Source organism: Carcharhinus amblyrhynchos, chromosome 9 (genome assembly GCF_965287045.1).
Source record: "Carcharhinus amblyrhynchos chromosome 9, sCarAmb.v2.hapA, whole genome shotgun sequence".
Classification (NCBI taxonomy): domain Eukaryota; kingdom Metazoa; phylum Chordata; class Chondrichthyes; order Carcharhiniformes; family Carcharhinidae; genus Carcharhinus; species Carcharhinus amblyrhynchos.
Window position 1 is genome coordinate 97,010,487 of NC_137332.1, and position 4,996 is coordinate 97,015,482.

General features: G+C 44.9%; 1 non-coding gene across 1 annotated transcript; it reads right to left on the minus strand.

Moving 5' to 3' along the window:
- Window positions 1–240: 240 nt before the first annotated feature.
- trnah-gug (transfer RNA histidin (anticodon GUG)) lies at window positions 241–313 on the minus strand. The gene has a single exon. It is a non-coding gene; the product is annotated as a tRNA-His (tRNA).
- Window positions 314–4,996: the final 4,683 nt, after the last annotated feature.

Below are 4,996 nucleotides of genomic sequence, written 5' to 3' on the forward strand. Positions count from 1 at the left end.
TTGGCCATGCAAAATCCTTCCCCAGTGCACCCCAACAGGCACAAGAGTGTGGGGCCTAGATTAGTTTCGCCGTGACTTCATTGCAGTTTTAATGTAAATCTATTGTGACACTAATAATTAAACTTTGTGTGACTGATTGCTCCATCATAATTCTTCCCGCAAATGATTCTTCTGCGAAGCAATCCTTCTGTGCGCTTTTTGAGCATGAACTATAGGGAGAAAAATTTTAAAAGTAACTATTGCCGTGACTCGGATTCGAACCGAGGTTGCTGCGGCCACAACGCAGAGTACTAAACCACTATACGATCACGGCTCCACACATGGCTTGATGTACGTTGTCTTTGGTGGATATGCATATATGCCCAACCTGTCCTTCAACTGAAGCACTGTTGTTTTCCTTCTCGGCAGTTTACCACGGAAGGATAATTTCCGGTTTCAATCCATTGCCTGCTGAGAGGAAATCTGTCTCACGAATGATCCGTTCTGATGGAAGCTCCTTTACGAACTCTCCATTTGTCCTTCCAGAATTGTACTTCCAAAATGTTCTGTTGTTGGTACATGTTATACATTGCAGAGTTTCCCCGTTCGTACCTGCGTGGTGAAAAATCTTCGCAAATGAATTTATAATAATAATAATAAACAAATATGTTAAATGAACAAAATGGCACTGCAATTGCCAGGCAGTATCCCGTCGAAGTGCTGATTCCGCGCTCTCTCGTGTGCTAACATAAGAAACACTGTGAAACTGAAAAATGTATTTTTATTTAGGAAGGTGAATTTTTACTTGTTCTGCTGGAGATAGCAGAGATGCGTTTGAATGCGTGTTGCCATCAAAACATGTCTCTTACCACACATGATATTATTACCAGAGTTAATTATTTTCTGTTCACTTTGAGCATGAGCAGCAGGAGACGTTTGTTTCTAGCTAAACGAATGCCGTGACGCCGGTTCGGAAAGATGTGGCTGCGGCACAACACAAAGTATGAACCATTGTGAGATTAGGGCGCCACAGAACAACTGTTGCATCGATGTCTGCCCGTGTCAGTGTTGCAACTGAAACACGGCACTCTCGAATAGAACAAAAACAGAAAATGCTGGGAAACAGTGTCAGGTCGGCCATTTTCTGTGGAGGTAGAAGAGAGCTCAAGGTTTCGAATCCGGATGACCTTTCGTCAGCTCCGTGCATTATTCTGTCCAGGCTGGCCATCAAGCACCTTTCTGTTAGAAGTACCGATATATATTGTGAAGCACCTTTGTATTGTCCAACGTAAAACAGAGTCAGCATTGATGGGTCTTTTTTTTGCTTGGCAGCAAGTGACCAGATGTACCACAGTGATTAGACCTGGCGTTGCAACATATAGTAATTGATATCAATGTATTTGATGCGTACAATTGTTGTTTAAATAGCTCAATTGTTCACTTAGCATTACAGTGGCGCAAAACTTTGCGAATGTTAGAAATCTGAAATGAAAACCGAAATTTTCTGGAAACATTAGAATCGAAGCATAAGCTTGGTTTCGCCATCCACAGATGTTGCCAGGTCTGTAACGTTGTTGCAGGACCTTCTGCCCTTATATCAGTTAGCATTGCCTACGGTACTTGTTCCCAGTAAAATGCGTCATCACCATCAAATCGGAGCGCTTCCGGAATGGTTTTTGTCGGGAACCTGAAATATTGAGTTCTTTCTCTTCCAGTAGTTTACAAGCACAAACGTACACCGAGCGAACCGTTTCTGTGCAACCCCAGATAAATTCTACGTAGTTAGTCAGAGTGTGAAATTACGCAATGCCAATGGAAAGCGATGATACAATGGAAGAAGCGAGGACAAGGGGATTTGTGATATTAAAGATGGTGGGAGGTAGAAAGGGATCATCCCGCAGAAGAGGTGCGTCTGAACTCCGGTCAATTAGAGACATATATGGAAGGATTAATATTGTGATTGATGGAGCATTTTACCGTCAAAACAAGTATTGTGCACTGCGAATTAAATCTTCTCTGCTCTGCTTCGTGAAATATTTTAAATAACTTTGGCTGAGACTCGAATTTGCTCCGAGTTTGCTGCGGCCACAACGGATAATACTAACCACTATAGGCTTACAACACACAGACGTCTCGGTACCTTAACTAACCAAGGAAAGGCTTGCGAGCGCTCAGCTTTTAATAACTAAAATGCAGCCTCCTCAACCTTTTGGCGAAGTTATCACAGACGAATAGCTTCACTTTTCAATACAATGACTACTGACTGAAAGCCTGAATCAATGATGACATGGTCGGAGAAAGGTCATTTTGTAAATTCTCCACAAATCCTTGCAGATTTATTCAATTCTTCTATCATATTCTGTTGTTTGGGCATGTTAGTCATGAGATTTTTTTTTTCTGTTCATTGCCTGCGACCTCGGAGCATGGAATTGAGTGGAAGAATCAATCCACTTTACAATCATTTGTCTTGGTGCGCAAATAATTTTGTCTTTGTCGTATCCATAAGTTAATAATGCGGCTGTTCAAAGACCGTGGGTCAGCGTCGGATTCTACCTCCCCCCGCCCCGCCCCCGCCCCCCGCTCCAGTAAAAATAATCATCCTTTGGCCTTTCGTTTCATTTGCACATATAAAGTGTTTTTCTATCCTTTCCGGAGATTTCTCTCACACAATAGCGTTCCTTCCATTCTCACATAACCACTTTAATGTTTGTCTTTCGGGAAACAGCGTCATTTTGATAGTTTTTTTTCTCATGACACAAAACCTCTTCAAAATCCCTCATTATTCGTCACAAAAATTATTTATTTCATTTGTCGGTAGTACAGCTTACTCACACATTTCAACAGGCAAGATGAGTTTGGATCACGTTCGATCTGATTCACCTCTCCAGGTACCAGCCCAATCGCTCATTAACCCCAGCTGCCAACTTCTCATTGCTAACCACCACCTATTTTAGAAGGAATAACACAATTGTTCACTTAGCGTGAAAATAATCGCACCGATGACCGGATGGTGGAAATCTGAAAGGAAAACAGAAATTTTCAGAAGACCTTATATTCGTTACATCAGCTCAGCTTCTTCATTCACATGTTCCCAAAACTGCAGCGGTTTTTTTTTCCGGCACTTTCCACTTTGACCGCCGTGAATATTGCCCGAATTACTGTGTTCCCATCGGGCATGAAGGCACTTCCAGAATTTTGGTTCCGTGGACTCACAACTGCCGAATTGTTTCCCATCACGTAATTTCAAAGCACAGATCTTGATCGGTGTGAGTGGAACTGAGTAACACCAGAAACAGAGATAGTAGCCAGCAAACTACAGGGTGTTTGTCAGCGTGCAACAGGAAACTGAGAATCGAATGGGAGCAGCTCGCAGGGAACGAAAAGGTGAGGCGATGCAATGTGGCAGGAAGGCCTGGTGGAATGGAAGGAGAGAAATGAAGGCGATTAGTCATTGTGGGAGTGCAAATATCTGGGCGAAGATGTGGTTTTGTATTCCAGAGCGTCAGAAATATATCTGGAAGCACTATATATGTGAGTGTTTGAACGATTTGAACCTCCCCACCCCAAAAAAACCCTTTCCGACTTATAAACAGTGGAATGACAAATGTTTAAAGTCGCCGCTGCCGTAGTGCGGGTTTGAACCGAGGTTGGCGCGCTCGCAACGCAGGCAAGTACCCATTACGCAATTATGACATCACAAATTGCTGAATGCGAGGTAGCCTTGCCCGAGAAACATATGCGTTCACGCAGCCCTGCAACTCACAGACAGAGCTTTGCATTTCGGCCAGATTTTCGCAAACAAAAGGTTTTCCTCTCAAAAATTTGGCTGCTGACTAAAAAAAAAGCCTCACTAATGACCCTTTCGGATGGAAAATCGTTGCATGATTTACTTCGGCCAAATTTGATTATTTCCGACCCATGAGGAAAATAATGGGTGAACGTAAGAACATAAGAACATAAGACATAGGAGCAGGAGTAGGCCATCTGGCCCTTCGAGCCTGCGCCGCCATTCAATAAGATCATGGCTGATCTGTCGTGGCTCAGTTCCACTTTCCCGCCCTCGCCCCATAACCCTTAATCCCCTCTCTTATCAAAAACCCATCAACCCGCTTCTTGAAAATATTTAGCGAGGCAGCCTCCACCACTTCAACGGGTAGAGACTTCCAGAGATTCACCACCCTTTGAGTGAAGAAGTTCCTCCTCAACTCCGTTCTAAAACGCCCCCCCCCCCCTTTATCTTGAGGCTGTGCCCCCTAGTCCTGCTGTCTTTTTTGAGCGGGAAGAGTCTCTCCACCTCTATCCTATCCATCCCATTCATCATCTTATACGTCTCAATGAGACCTCCCCTCATTCTTCTAAACGCCAACGAGTACAAGCCTAGTTTATTCAGCCTCTCCTCATAGCTCAACCCCCTCAACTCCGGTATCAGCCTAGTAAACCTCCTCTGCACTCCCTCCAGGGCCAAAATATCTTTGCGCAGGTGCGGCGCCCAAAACTGCACACAGTACTCCAGCTGCGGCCTCACCAATGCCCTATACAGCTGCAGCAAGACCTCCCTACTTTTATATTCAATCCCCTTCGCTATGAAGGCCAGCATCCCATTCGCCTTCCTGACCACCTGCTGCACCTGCAAGCTGGGTTTTTGCGACTCATGCACAAGGACCCCGAGGTCCCTCTGCACCGTCGCCTGCTGCAGTTTTTCGCCCCATAAGTAATAGTCCTTCCTACCATTCTTCCTACCAAAGTGGACCACCTCACACTTGCCAACATTAAATTCCATTTGCCATTTCCTGGCCCATTCGCCCAGCCTATCTAGATCCTTCTGCAGACTCTCCACACCCTCCGCACAATTTGCCGTTCCCCCAATCTTGGTGTCATCCGCAAATTTCGACACCCTACACTCGGTTCCCTCCTCCAGATCATCTATATAAATGGTAAAAAGCTGAGGCCCCAGCACCGACCCCTGGGGCACTCCACTAGTCACCATCCGCCAATCCGAATAGCACCCGTTGACCCC